This window comes from Macaca thibetana, chromosome 1 (genome assembly GCF_024542745.1).
Source record: "Macaca thibetana thibetana isolate TM-01 chromosome 1, ASM2454274v1, whole genome shotgun sequence".
Taxonomy (NCBI): domain Eukaryota; kingdom Metazoa; phylum Chordata; class Mammalia; order Primates; family Cercopithecidae; genus Macaca; species Macaca thibetana.
In genome coordinates this window covers 53,394,468-53,410,294 of record NC_065578.1, presented here as the reverse complement: position 1 = coordinate 53,410,294, position 15,827 = coordinate 53,394,468, and the positions used below count along the sequence as shown (strand labels likewise).

At 50.6% G+C, this 15,827-nt stretch overlaps 1 protein-coding gene across 1 annotated transcript in view; it reads right to left on the bottom strand.

Moving 5' to 3' along the window:
* Positions 1-15,827, bottom strand: part of MRPL37 (mitochondrial ribosomal protein L37) — a 911,410-nt gene that overhangs the window by 50,402 nt on the left and 845,181 nt on the right. The window lies entirely within an intron of this gene.

Here is a 15,827-nt window from a genome sequence, read left to right as displayed (position 1 = left end):
AAGTGCTTTCTGGGTGGCAAAATGTGTTTCCTCTACTTTGAAGCACAGAATCTTCATCAATATGCATGCTATTTCATTACCCCAATTTACCGATGAGGAAACTAAGCTTCTGAGACTTCAAGCAATTTTCCAAGGTCATGTAGGGGTACACAAGTTCCAGCATGTTGTGATTGTTGTAAAGGTTACATGTGACACATTAGTGCACCCAGAAATGTGTATAAAGATTGTTATTGATGGCCAGGCACGGTGGCTTACGCCTGTAATCCCAACACTTTGGGAGGCCAAGGTGGGCAGATCACCTGAGGTCAGGAGTTTGAAACCAGCCTGGCCAACATGGTGAAACCCCATCTCTACTACAAATACAAAAATTAGCTGGGTGTGGTGGCGCACACCTGTAATCCCAGCTACTCAGGAGGTGAGGCAGGAGAATCACTTAAACCCAGGAGGCGAGGTTGAAGTGAGCCCAGATCGCACCAGTGCACTCCAGCCTGGGCGACAGAGTGAAACTCAGTCTCAAAAAAAAAAAAAAAGAAAAGGTTTTTATTGCTGCATTCTCTGAAATAGCAAAGAATAAAAAAACTGCCTGTAGATACAGCAATTAAAGTGAACTCCATCCACATGTACCAATATAGACGAAGTCCTAAAAATATAATAACTGAGTGAAATGTACATTATGAAAGGATAGCTACAGGGAGATACCTGTACTTGGAAACTGTAAAAACCCAAAATAATGCTAAATGCTCATGAAGAGACAGAGACACACCAGCTTCAAGGATACTGGTGGCCTGTGGTGATAGGTAGAAGGGAATGAGATGGGGTGATGGGGCTTTTAGCCATATCTGTATTTGTATTTTACTGTAAAAATACTTGACATAAACATGACAAAATATGAACATCTGGTAAATCTGGGCAATGAGTTCCCCAATGTCTGCTGTATTATTTTCTGCCTTTTTCTGTTTTTCAAATAGTTCCATAATTAAAGATTTTTAAAAAAGTCAAATGTGCTTGTTCAATGCTCTCTAGAAACTAGGGGCTTAGAAACATTCACTTTCTCCTACTTCGGAATAGACTATGCCTCTTTATCCCCCCAGACATTTTATCCATTCACTGAAGATCATTTCTGAGCACCAACTGTGTTCCAGGCCCTGTTCTAGGTGCGGGAGACACAGCAGTAAATCGTATAAATCATTCCTGGTCTTCATAGCTGATGGGCTGTTCCCTCTACTTTTCCCTCTTTCTCATAAACTCAAACCAGAATGACTTGCCAAGCACCACACTGTTGGCCTATTTTTTTTTCTTTTTTTTTTTTTTTTTTTTGTTGTTTTGTTTTCCTTTGTCAATGAGGCAGACCTAAGTTTGAGTCTCTTACTGATCCTGTGTCGCATGGCAAGTAACTTGGCCTCTGTGAACCTCAGTTCATCTATAAAATGGAAATGATAGCGCTGTCTCCTTGGGTTGTGTGAGGATGAGGGAAACGTGTAAACCCCAAACACAGCACCTGGCACAGAGTGGGTGTGAGACCCCGTTCCCACTTCTTTCTCCCTCCCCAGCAGTGCCTGACTCGTGGTTGACCTCTGAGGACAGCATTTATTTCCAGACTTTCAGTATCAAGAACTCTCCTTTTTATTATTTTTCCCATGCTTTGGAAGATTTTGATCCCAAATTGCATGTTTTAAGTCATTATTAATGACATTTTTTATTAATGAAAGACACAGATAGCTGCCCCTCAGAGTTTCTGATATGTACATCCAGCTGGGAGCTGCAGAGGTTGCCATAATTCCAGCCAGAGGCAAAGGAGCTCAGCAGTGTGTGTGGCCCGGGGGCCAAGGAGGGGAAACATAGGTGCATCTTACTCTGTTTCTTTTTTTTTAATGGACCATAAGTTGTGGAAGCTGCTGAGGTTACCCAGGTAGTTGCTGCTTTCACAGGGGGTCACTGACTGATGGGCTGGAGGGTGAGGTTTGGGTGCCAGGGTCTAATGTGGGGCCCCACGTGGGCCTCATCCCACAGGGCTCACTCCAAACAGATGTCACACACCAGTGCCACGCAGAAGAGTGTGGGTTCACATAGAGGGAGGTGGGAAAGCTGTCTGCATGCAGGTCCCACAGGCTCTGGCTGGAGACCACCACGTTGTCCTGCCCCTGGCTCCCGATGCTAACAGAGCAGACTAGCTTGTAATGGGGCGGGGTGACACTCTTGACCTGGTCCCAGCACTCAGAATCATGGCCAGGTGGGCACACTGGGCTGGCTGGTGGGCCTCACCAGCCAGCTTAGAAGGCAGGTGAGCTGTATCAGCTCCTCTGCCCAGGTGCAGGGGAACTTCACCTCCAGCCTGGCTGACCCCAAGGGAACCTGGAAGGAGAGGGAGGTGGTGGTGGTGGTGGTGGAGGTGGTGGTGGTGGTGGTGGTGGTGGTGAAAGGGTGTATTTGCAACAAGCAGAGCATTTGGCACATTAGGCTTGAAGCCTAATGTGTTGAACACAGAACTCTGAGTTGGAACATATGATTTCGAACAATGGGAGGGAAAATGGGATGCAGGCCCTGGAACACAAGAAAACAGCTTTATAAACTGTAGAGTGTGTGTATATGACAGAGATTAACCTAGCTTCCAAGTGGCTGAGGCTACAGGCTGAGGCCCGTGACCCTCAGTCCCCTCCCTCTTGCGCATCCCCAGGCCACAGGCCCATACCTGCTCCTGGAAGATGCTGATGAGCCACTGGTGACTCAGCTAGAGCTGCAACCGTGTTCTCAAAGCTGTCTGTTTCTATAAAAATGAAAATGAGTATCCAGGTAGACAGCATTTGCTGAATGTCTACTGGGCACCAGGCTGTAAAATGTTACTGTTTTAGGCTGGGTTTGCCCCAAAGCTGATGCTGAGCAAGGATGTGGGTGAAAGAAGTTTATGTGGAGGTGCTTCAGGGAAGCATGGTGAGGAAGTCATGGGGAAAGACAATGAAGGGCATGTGGATGGGCAGGCTACCACTGGTGGCACCCGGAGCTCATCCTGCTGGGATCCTGCCAAGAGACTGTGTGGAACATGCCTCAGTGATCCCACCGAGGGATGGAGAAGCTGGGGCATTTATGCACCAACAACCAGACTCCCTTATTGGCTGAGAGCATGAACTCCTGGCATTCCAGCTTCCTGTGGGTGGGTCAAGTGCTTGGCAGCTAGAGAAGCCCCCAGGCAGAGACACACAGGAAGCCATCAGTGCACATAGAAAGTTCCCGCAGTTACCTCCAGTTGGGCAGGGGGATATGGATAGCATATCAACAGTGTCTACTATGTCACTTTGCTTAATTCTCACAATCTTTAGAGATCAGCAGTTTCTTTATTTTATAGGCAAAGGAATTGATTAGCAAGAGGTAAAGGAGCTAGTGGAGAAAGTGGTGTTCTTGTACGAGGGCAGGGCTCGATACTGTGTCCCCTCCCCACCCCATGACCCCATCTAGTGTGATGTCTGGCTGGCCACAGTGTGGAGGCAGTGTCTGTTGACGGAAGGGGTGAGCTGGTGGAAGCCGTGTGACCGTGAGTTGGTGACCACTCTTCTATCAGATGAAGGTGCTGATTCTTTCCTCCCAGGGCTGCTTTGCGGAGTAGAGGAGATTGTGTGAACCAAGTGTTCAGCTCAGTGCCTGGCCCACAGGGGAGTGTCCGTGAATGTTAATTCCCTTCCCCTGCCCCCCTCTAAGGGGACGATATGGTTTGGCCGTGTCCTCATTCAAGTCTCAACTTGAATTGTATCTCCCAGAATTCCCATGTGTTGTGGGAGGAACCCAGCGGGAGGTAATTGAATCATGGGGGCCAGTCTTTCCTGTGCTATTCTCATGGTAGAGAATAACTCTCACAAGATCTGATGGTGTTATCAGGGTTTTCCACTGTTGCGTCTTCCTCATTTTCTCTTGCCACCACTATGTAAGAAGTGCCTTTCGCCTCCCGCCATGATTCTGAGGCCTCCCCAGCCATGTGGAACTGTAAGTCCAATTAAACGTTTTCTTCCCAGTCTCGGGTATGTCTTTATCAGCAGCATGAAAATGGACTAATGCAGTAGTTTGGTACCAGTAGAGTGGGACATTGCTGAAAAGATACACGAAAATATGGAAGTGACTTTGGAACTGGGTAACAGGCAGAGGTTGGAACAGTTTGGAGGCCTCAGAAGAAGACAGGAAAATGTGGGAAAGTTTGGAACTTCCTAGAGATTTGTTGAATGGCTTTGCCCAAAATGCTGATAGCGGTATGAACAATAAGGTCCAGGCTGAGGTGGTCTCAGCTGGAGATGAGGAACTTGTTGGGAACTGAAGCAAAGGTGACTCTTGTTATGTTTTAGCAAAGAGACTGGTGGCATTTTGCCCCTGCCCTAGAGATTTGTGGAACTTTGAACTTGAGAGATGATTTAGGGTATCTGGCGGAATAAATTTCTAAGCAGAAAAGCTTTCAAGAGGTGACTTGGGTACTGTTAAAAGCATCCCATTTTAAAAGGGAAACAGAGCATAAAAGTTTGGAAAATTTGCATCCTGATGATGCAGTAGAAAAAAAAATTTTTTTTTTTTTTGGAAACGGAGTCTTGCTTGTTGCCCAGGCTGGAGTGCAGTGGCGCAATCTAGGCTCACTGCAACATCCACCTCTTGGGTTCAAGCGATTCTCCTGCCTCATAATTTTTTGTATTTTTAGTAGAGATGGGGTTTCACCGTGTTAACCAGGATGGTCTCGATCTCCTAACGTCATGATCTACCTTCCTCGGCCTCCCAAAGTGATGGGATTATAGGCATGAGCCACCACTTCCAGCCAAAAAACCATTTTTTTAAGGAGAAATTCAAGCCACAGAAATTTGCATAAGTAGCAACGAGCCTAATGTTATCCCCAAGACCTTGGGGAAAATGTCTCCAGGCCATGTCAGAGAACTTCACGGCAGCCTCTCCCATCACAGGCCCAGAAGCCCAGGAGGAAAAAGTGGTTTCATGGGCTGGGCCCAGGGTCCTCGTGCTGTGTGCAATCTAGGGACATGGTGCCCTACCCAACTGGTACAGCCGCGGCTGAAAGGGGCCAACGGACATCTTGGGCTGTGGTTTCAGAGAGTGGAAGCCCCAAGCCTTGGCAGCTTCCATGTGGTGTTGAGCTTATGGGTGCACAGAAGTCAAGAATTGAGGTTTGGGAACCTCTGCCTAGATTTCAGAAGATGTATGGAAACGCCTGGATGCACAAGCAAAAGTTTGCTGCAGGGGCAGGACCCTCATGGAGAACCTCTGCTAGGGCAGCGTGGAAGGGAAATGTGGGGTCTAGGGCACTGCCTAGTGGAGCTGTGAGAAGAGAAGAGCTGCCGTCCTTCAGACCCAGCATGGTAGATCCACCGACAGCTTGCACCATGCACCTGGACAAGCCGCAGACACTCAAAGCCAGCTCTTGAAAGCGGCTGAGAGGGAGGCTGTACCCTGCAAAGCCACAAGGGCGGAGCTGCCCAAGACCATGGGACCCACCTCTTACATCAGTGTGACCTGGATGTGAGGCCTAGAGACAAAGGAGATCATTTTGGAGCTTTAAAATGTGTCTGCCCTGCTGGATTTCAGACTTACATGGCCCTGAAACCCCCCTTTTTTGGCATTTTCTCCCATTTGGAATGGCTGTATTTACCCAATGCCTGTACCCCCGTTGTATCTAGGAAGTAACTAGCTTGCTTTTGATTTTACAGGCTCATAGGCAGGAGGGACTTGCCTTGTCTTAGATGAGACTTCGGACTGTGGACTTTTCGGTTAATGCTGAAATGAGGGACTATTGGGAAGGCATGATTGGTTTTGAAATGTGAGGACATGAGATTTGGAGGGGCCGTGGCAGAATGATATGGTTTGGCTGTGTCTCCATTGCAATCTCAACTTGAAGTATATCTCCCAGAATTCCCATGTGTTGTGGGAGGGACCCAGGGGGAGGTAATTGAATCATGGGGCCAGTCTTTCGAACCCTGCTGTTCTTGTGATAGTGCATAAGTCTCACAAGATCTGATGGGTTTATTAGGAGTTTCCACTTTTGCTTCTTCCTCATTTCTTTTGCCGCCACCATGTAAGAAATACCTTTTGCCTCCTGCTATGATTCTGAGTCTTCCCCAGCCATGTGGAACTATAAGTCCAATTAAACCTCTTTTTTTGGCCGGGCGTGTTGGCTCACACCTGTAATCCCAGCACTTTGGGAGGCTGAGGTGGGTGGATCACCTGAGGTCAGGAGTTTGAGACCAGCCTGGCCAACATGGCGAAAAACCATCTCTACTAAAAAAGTACAAAAATTAGCCAGGCATGGTGGCATGTGCCTATCATCCCAGCTACCCAGGAGGCTGAGGCAGGAGAATCACTGGAACCTGGGAGGCAGAGGCTGCAGTGAGCCAAGATCACGCCACTGCACTCCAGCCTGGGCGACAGAGCAAGACTCCATCTCATAAATAAATAAATAACACTTTTTCTTCTCAGTCTTGGGTATGTCTTTATCAGCAGCGTGAAAATGGACTAATACAGGGGAGCTGGGGTCTTTGGCAAGAAGCAAACCTTCCTGCCCAGTTCAGTGATCCCTGGCCCTCTGGATAAATGGATCTTTTCCTCGAGGGAATCTCCAGAATATCTCTGCTGGCTCTGTCCAGCCAACCTCGAAGCCTGTCCAAGTTCCCCCATGGTAATGCCACAAAGCCCAGCACCAGCCGGCCTTACTCTGGGTTCCTCCAGGGAAGTATGCCTCGCCCCTGCCCCCTCATATTTCCCACTTTGCCTTGAAGAGCTGCTTACAACTTGCAGTGCCTGCTTCCTCCCCTCCCTTCATTCCTCAACCCACCGCAGCCTGGCGTCCACTCCCCGTCTCCACCCCATGTGCTCCCGATAAGGTCCCTGCTGTCCAGAGCTCATTTGTCAGCAGCATTTGAGGCAATGGTCAATTCCTTCCTTTCTGGGCTGCAGTTTCCTCGATGGGATAATAATTCCTACCTCAGTTGCTTGTTCTGGGGACTCAATAAGTCATTCATGCAGGTATTCAGCAAACACTCCTGAACACCTGCTTCTGTGCAGGTTTTCTGCTGGGTTCTTGAGGACCCTGACTCGAGGTGCCCACCACCTCTGGGGGGCTGCAGACGCTGTCAGAACAAATGTGAAAGGTCTGGTGCTCGGTCTGCTACCCAGCAGAACTCAGTGAGCGTGGGCTTCTGTCTTTCTGCTCTCTCTGGGCCTGTTTCCACAGCCAGCAAAGCAGGTAGGAAGAGGGGGTTGGACTTGCTCTCTGGAGTCCCCTCTAGCTCTGCTAGTCCAGAGCGTAGGCACACCCTTCTCACTGAGCCCTTCCCCTCACTCTGAGCTCCGCGGTGAGCCTGTGAACAGGGAGCCTGTGAACAGAGGCCCGGGGGACTGGGTGTGGCAGCTTCAGTGTCTGGGCTTTCCAAGCTCCAGCTTGGCTGGCCCCCTTTCCTGACGGAGGACCTGTTGAGGGAGCGCTGCTCCCCTGACCAGAATGACCAGCAGCCTGAGGGGAAACACAGGTGGGCAGGTTGGAGGCGGGAGAAACCCAGGGCTCTTAATGAAGGAGCCTCTGTGGGGGTCTTGGCCCTCAGCTGCCTGCCCCTCCAGACATCTGCAGCCCACGGCCCTCATCTGCACCCCAGCTCAGACCTCTTCCTCTCCACCAACGAGGCTCCCATGCGTAGAATTAACACTGTGGTAAGAACACAGGTTTTGGAGCTGGTCAGACATTGAGCCAGTTGTGTCATTTTGGGTAAATCACTTAATTTCTCTGAACTGCAGTTTCTTTTTATTTTATTTTATTTTTTTTCTTGAGATAGAGTCTCTCTCTGTTCCCCAGGCTGGAGTGCAGTGGCGCCATCTTGGCTTACTGCAACCTCTGTCTCCTGGATTCAAGCAATTCTCCCTGCCTCGGCCTCCCAAGTAGCTGGGATTATAGGCGCCTGCCACCAGGCCCAGCTAATTTTTGTATTTTTAGTAGAGACGGGGTTTCACTATGTTGGCCAGGCTGGTCTCGAACTCCTGACCTCAAGTGAACTGCCCACCTCAGCCTCCCAAAGTGCTGGGATTACAGGCGTGAGCCACTGCCCCTGGGGCCAGAACTGCAGTTTCCACATTTGTAAAATGTGGATGTTTTCATTCCTTCTCTCAACAGGTATCTGTAGAGCGCTTAATCTGTGCCACATGCTGAAACACAATGGTGAACAAAACGCAGTTCTCTGCCCTCCCGGTGTTTAAGCTGGTAGGGAAGACAGACATCGAACCAGGGGTATCAAGCAGGGTGATACTGCCCCTGGGGGAGTGTTTGGAAGTAGTGGGGGATGCTAACGCCTCCCCGCACAGCTATGGGGATTAAATGCGATAATGTGCAAAAGTATCACGCATTGAGCCTTGCACATGGTAGATACTCAATAGATGCTGGTTGAATAAGTAAAATGAATAAAAGCCATTCTCTCTGAGCCCTAGTCACCAAATAGTGAAATGGAGCTGGTAATTCTTACCTTGCAAAGGTGTTATACAGATCTTAATTTAAACTAATGAATGTTTAAATAGAGCTTCCCACATGACCATGTGCTCTTCTTCCAAACCCTCTACATTTTTACCTCATTGTTCCCATTTTACAGACAAGGAAACTGAGATATAGAGCGGAGGTTAAGAAACTTGCCCAAGGTTACCTAGTTTGGATATGGTTGGATATGAGTGTGCCTGGCAAACAGTAGGAGTTCAATATTTGCTTTATTGTGGAGCAGGGAAGTGTTAGGCTTGGTATCCAGGGCAAGGCAGGGCACTGTGGAAGCCTTCCGTGCTGAGCTCTTCTTAGTCCCTAGAGCTGGTGGTGAATGAGTAGCCGAGAGGAATTAGGGAGGGGTGGAGTGTGGTGGGAAGGATGAGAAGGGGTGAGGATGGGAAGGCCCATAGGCGAAAAGGCAGCAGCAAAATATTCCAGCCAACTTCCTGGAGGTCAGGGTCCTGGGACAGCCATTCCAGCAGGGAAGGGCACAGGGCAGCTTCCCTTCTGTAAACCGTGAACTTCCTCCATGTACCTTGGCTTGCCGAAGGCCCCAACTTGGCCAAAGCAGCAAGATTAATTGGTGGTCAAAGGAGTGGGAGGAGAGACTGGACCAGCAGAAGGATTCCTGTATCTATCTCCCCACCCTGCTGCCTCCTGGCCCTGCCGATCCTCTTTCAGGACCCTCTTCCATCAGTCTCCCCTGGCGGCCCCACCTGGTGGCTCAGAGGACCAGCGTTGCAGCTGGACAGTCCTGGATTTGAATCCTGGTTCTGCCACTTAGAGGATGTGGGGTCCTGGGCAGTTACTTCACCCCAGTTTCTTCATCTCTGCAATGGGCAGCGGTGGTCTCTATTCAGAGGGTCGTGATGAAGATTAAATGCCCTCTGCAAAGTGCTTAGTGAAACCCCAGCCCCGTCCACGGCCCCTCTAGTCAATGCTCGGGTTGCTGTGGTAGCACTCATCCACTTGTGAACACACGGACACCTACTGGTGCACAGTGCTTTACAGTTTACAAAGCCCTTTTGCCTTCTGGATCTTGCATCAGTCCTCATGGCAGCCCAGCGAGGTACTTTTCACATGCGAAACTGAGGCCCAGAAGGGTAAGCGAGTGAGTTGCCCCAGGTTATGCAGCAAGTCAGACGTGGAATTAGAATCCAAACCCTGCTCCTTCCACAAAACCATGGGCAGGAACAGTGGCCAGTGCTGCGGGAACACTCACATCTCACGGAGCTATGAGGGGCAGGCAGCTCCCACGAGGGGCCATTCTTTGCCTGACCCCCAGCGCTCACCCTGCCCCAGCTTTGGAAGCAGCCCCTTCACGATGCCGGGCCTCAGGTCCCTCATCTGTGACGTGGGGACAGTACTCTCCGCAGGGTTGGGAGGCTCAGCGAGATAGGGTGTGGAAGGGCCCAGAGCCAGGGGTGGGGGTCAAAATGGCAGCAGTTCTGGCCCCCTCCTTACTTTCTTCCCACTGGCCCAGGAGCTGGAGGCTGTGAAGGTCATGCCCTTGTCCAAGGGCTCTTGGCACATCTTGTCCTTGGCCAATCTGGACTTCCAGGACGTCATTCCTGGCATGTGATCGTCACATCCCAGCCTTTGGGAACGGGAACTGAGCAGAGAGACTGTGAGAGAAACTGAGGGACTCAGAGAGAGGGGAGGGAGGGGGACACGGCGTCCTCATCCTCCTCTTGGTACAGTCCCATCCCTAGGGCGGGCTGTGAGGAGCCAGCAGGAACCCATGGGCTGCATCCCAGTCCACCAGCAGCCTTGGCTCCGTCAAGGCCACCGCCCACCTCCCTTGCTGTCAGCTTTCCACCTTTCTGTGTGGTCCTTCACCCCTGTCTCTCCTGTATTCCTGCCCTGTTTCTCCTTCCCCTTCTCCATCATGTAGGGACCCCCACCCCACTCACACTCACACTTACGTCTACTGTGCTGACCCCATGGCTGTCTACCAGGCTCTGGCAGAGGAGGTCTGGAGGTAACAGGCACCTCATGAGCAGAGAGTGAGGAGTGTTTCCCGAGGGCCCTGCCTGCTGGCCTCTGCAAAGGGCCCCTACTCATGGAAAACTCCCCCCAAGTCCCCAGGGCCCTTGTTAAGGGAGAGATGTGGCTCCTGGGGCCCAGCCAGGAATCCCCAGGGGTGAAGTGGCCTTCCTGCTCCTGCCCTCTGCCACACCCGCAGGTCAGCCGAGACCTCTGCAGACAAGGAGGTGTTAGGCAGCACCTTGCTATCCCCTGGGCACCACCCCTGGACCCAGGAACCAGTGACAGGATACAGATACGAAGGCAAAACAGGTTTAGAAAGAGCCCCAGCTCTAGAGGTGCACCCTTGGAGACCTCCACGGACATGCACAGAGGTACGCAGATGTGTACCCCAGAGCTGTGTGAACATCCGTACTCACAGCTCCACACACTCAGGCACAGATCTGTACACCAGCAGAAGCTGTGTACCCATGGAATAGATGTGCACTTATAAAGATAGATGTGTCCATATGAAGAGACACATACATAGTTCCTGTGATACTCACACACACGGCTGTGACATTTGCATTTAGACATGGACATTCACTCAGAAAGCTTTGTATATATCCAGAGGGAGAAATAGACACATATACATCTGGATACATGCAGATCTAGTTATACATCCCTAGATGTATAGAGAGACATATATACTGAGACAGTACTGTGTGATCCAGGCGTGTGCACAGACATGGATACATGTACAAGGAAGCAGGTATGAATGCAATGATGGGTGCAGTGGTACAAGGCGTATTCTTTTTTTTTTTTTTTTTTTTGAGATGGAGTCTCACTCTGTCACCCGGGCTGGAGTGCAATGACATGATGATCTTGGCTCACTGCAACCTCCACCCCTTGGGTTCAAGTGATTTTCCTGCCTCCGCCTCCCAAGTAGCTGGGATTACAGGTGCTTACCACCACGCCCAGCTAATTTTCGTATTTTTAGTAGAGACGGGGTTTTGCCATGTTGGCCAGGCTGGTCTCGAACTCTTGACCTCAGGTGATCTGTCCACCTTGGCCTTCCAAAGTGCTGGGATTACAGGTGTGAGCCACTGCGCCCGGCCACACAGGGCATATTCACAAGCGGAGGACAGTCACCCACAGAAAGACTACTATACTTAGTGCCTAGTGCATAGATATTAAGATGGGATCATGTACCCAAGGAAACAGCAAGACCAGATGATGAAACATACACCCAGAGATGGGTGCACATATGCGCACAGTGCCAGAAATGGGCACACACAGCATCAGCCCCCTGCGCCCGGACAGCATCTATCCCAGGAGCACACTCACAACCTCTACTAGCTCCAGCGTGCTGCAGAGCCAGCCATCGAGAGAAGGGGTCATGACATGCCACGAGAGCCCTGGAAGTTTGAGGGTGGGTCCTCAGGGCTTGGCCATGGGAGTCAACACAGCAGGACACTGGCAGGCACCCATATTGACTCATCTCGTGGGTGGCTCAGCACTCCCTAATGCCCCCAGCAGGCAGACGGCCTTTGTTCCCTCTCTACCACCTCCCCTGGGGACCAGGCTGCTGATTGGAGGGAGGGGCAGCAGGCAGCAGGAAGCCCCACCCAGCGGTGACTTCACGGAGAGATGGGTTCAAAAGAAAAAATACAAGAAGACTTGAGGTCGTCAATGAGGTTGGTGCATTCTGAACTTATTATACAATGTGGTGGCACAGGTCTCCACATTCCCCACGTGCTGGCCCCTTCAATCCTTATCATGCCCTGCAGGTAGACACCACTCTCCTCATTTCACCGATGAGGAATCAGAGGCCTAGAGAGACCAAGTAACTTGTCCAAGGCCACATAGCTAGTAACTGCCAGAGTTGTGATTTGAACTGATGTGGTCTGGGTTCTGGGCGCTCGTGCTGAACTGCTATACCAGGCCACCCTGCCACTCCATCCAGCAGGTGCTATAGTCTGAATAGCTGCCTCAAAATTCATGAAATCCCAACCCCCATGGTTCTGGTATTAGGCGGCAGGGCCTTTGGGGAGGTGATGGGATTAGCAACTTTATAAAATAGGCCCACGGGAGCTTGTTCACCCCTTCCACCATGTGAAGACATGGCAAGGAGCCATCTGCGAGCCAGGAGATGGGCCCTTACCAGACAGAATCTGTTGGCACCTTGAACTTGGACTCCCAGCCTCCAGAACGAGGAGAAGTAAATGTCTGTTGCTGATAAGCCACCCGCTCTATAGCATTTTGTCATGGCAGCCCACATGGATTCAGCAGGGTTAAAAGCAGATTTTGAACACATATGAACATGGGTTCACATTGACAAAGACACTTCCTAGTGGTGCATCCTTGAGTAGTTCAATCCACGGATGGCTGCTGAGCACTTAGGAGCACTAGGGAGGCAGTGGAGATGGACATAAGGGAGAGGATGCGCTCTGGGCTAAGCTTTGTGCAGAGCACTGAAATGAAAGCCCAGAAGGCCGAGAATATCCTCGGAAAAACCAACCAGCTAGGGTGCAGGTGTCCCCTCTGTGCTAGAGGCGCACCCAGAGAGGAGGAACTCTCCCAGGTTGGGGTGGGGTCAAGATAACCCCTTGGAGGAGGTGACAACAGTTTTAAAGGTTCTGAGTCCACCAAGGGACAGTGGGGCAGAAAGCAGGGCAACGCAGGCTCAGGGCAATGCAGGCTCAGGGCACAGCACATGCAGAGAAGTGAGGGAAATATCAGGGGGCCAGGGGACAAAGTCTGAGACGTGCTGGGGAGGTGTCCTGACGGAGTATGAATGCCAAAAAGAGGACTTTGGATTTTAGCCTAAGCGGAAGAATGACATGACCAGCTTAGCATTTTATTTTATTTTATTTATTTAATTTATTTTTTTGAGACAGAGTCTTGCTCTGTCACCCAGGCTGGAGTGCAGTGGCGCAATATCAGCTCACTGCAACCTCCGACTCCCAGGTTCAAGTGATTCTCCTGCCTCAGCCTCCCGAGTAGCTGGGATTACAGGTGCCCACCACCATGCCCAACTAATTTTTGTATTTTTAGTAGAGACGGGGTTTCACCGTGTTGGCCAGGCTGGTCTTGAACTCCTGACCTCAAGTGATCTGCCTGCCTCAGCCTCGCAAAGTGCTGGGATTACAGGTGTAAGCCACCATGCCTGGCTCAGATTAGCATTTTAGAACGCTCACAGGATGGGACAGGGCAGCAAGTAGTAGAATGTGGTTTTAGGGTGGGCAGGGAGCAGGCAGGAGCAGAGATACCCAGGCCAGTGAGGAAGCTGCTGAACTCATGAAGGAGAAATGGCGAACAGGTAGTCATGGCTTCAGATGCCATTTCAAAGGCAGAAGTGGTGACTAAGCTCAAGAGTGACCAATGGGTGTGGGAGTGAGGGGAAAGGAAGTTGGGGCAGGCTCCTACATTGCTGGCTTTATGGGTTGGTTGCACCACTACCTAAAATAGGAACCATCAGAGGAGAAGCAAGTTTGGTGTTGGGGACAGTGACTAGTTTAGTTTGGGTGGGAGCTGTTGATTTTGAGGGACCCAGGGGCCACTATGGCAGTTACCATGAATGGGGTGTCATTGAAAAGGCTGATGAGGGTGCCCAGAAGAGACGTGGTTGTTTCAGGGAGTGGGACAAATATTTCAGAGGTGGGATGATTCTGGAGGGGATATGGTTTGGTTCTGTATTCCCACCCAAATCTTCTTTAGAATTGTAACCCTCACGTGTTGAAGGAGGGGCCTGATGGGAGGTGATTAAATTATTGGGACGGATTTCTCCATGTTCTTCTCATGATAGTGAGTGAGTTCTCATGAGATCGAATGGTTTAAGAGTGTGTGGTGCCTCCCACCTTGCTCTCTCTCTCCTGCTCCATCATGGTAAGACATACTTGCTTCCCCTTCCCCTTCCGCCATGATTGTAAGTTTCCTGAGGCCTCGCAGTCATGCTTCCTGTTAAGCCTGTGGAGCTGTGAGTCCATGAAACCTCTTTTCCTCATAACCCCAGTCTCAGATAGTTCTTTAGAGCAGTGTAAAAACAGACTAATACAGGAGTCTATCAAGTGCAGGATGAGGTCACTGTAATGATGACAGTCTCAGTCTTTTTTTTTTTTTTTTTTCGAGATGGAGTCTCGCTCTGTCGCCAGACTGGAGTGCAGTGGCATGATCTCGGCTCACTGCAGCCTCTGCCTCCTGGGTTCAAGCGATTCTCCTGCCTCAGCGTCCCGAGTAGCCACCACGCCTGGCTAATTTTTGTATTTTTAGTAGAAACAAGGTTTCACCATGTTGGCCAGGATGGTCTTGATCTCTTGACCTCATGATCTGCCTGCCTGGGCCTCCCAAAGTGCCGGGATTACAGGCATGAGCCACTGTGTCTGGCCAACAGTCTTTCATTATGGATGGCTCAGTAGGTGCTGTCATGGCCCTGCCCTATCCTGTGGCATTCGCTGTTCCCATCATGCAGACAGCTTCTGCCTGTAGCCCCCTGTACTCTCTGCCTCAGGGCTTTGGGGCCATGCACAGCAGGCTGGAAATATCTGGGAGATAAGATCCTCAGAGCAGCTTCCAAGGGCACTGGGAGTTGGTGATCAGCATTCTACTTCTTCCTCCTCCGGTGGAATAGTGAGAGGCACAGTCTACATTGTGTCCTGGAGGTTCCCACTGGGACTTAGCTCTGGTTGCTAACAGTGGTAACTTGCTCACTGACATTCTTTGAACTGGCTTCTTTCCTCTCCTTGTCCCACTTCCTTACCTGTGCTTCCTGGGATCACCTTCCAAATCCACTACTTGTCCCAGGGTCTTCATGTGAAGGAACTCAACCCAAAACAGTGGCTCCAGCCCTTTGAGCTTCAGTTTCCTCCCTGTCCTTTGGGAGTATACTGAATGCTGTAAAAGCTGGGAGGCTGCACCCACATGTGAGGCTCCCAGCACCGGGCCCTGCACCCAGCAGGTACTGGGTTGGCGCCTCTCTCTGCCTTCCTCTCTCATACATATGATAGGTGTTTAAGAAACTCCCATCTGGCCAGGCACAGTGGCTCTCGCCTGTAATCCCAGCACTTTGGGAGACCTAGGCTAGCAGATCATGAGGTCAGGAGTTCAAGACCAGCCTGGGCAACATGGTGAAACCCCGTCTCTACTAAAAATGCAAAAATTAGCTGAGGCAGGAGAATCGTGTGAACCTGGGAGGCAGAGATTGCAGTGAGCTGAGATCACACCATTGCACTCCAGCCTGGATGACAGAGAAAGACTCTGTCTCAAAAAAAAAAAAAAAAAAAAAAGAAACCACCATTTTCTCAGACTGCCTGGAACAGCCAAACACTTCTTTCCTGCCAATCAACCTCCACAGGTTAGCCAATCCCTCAGGCCT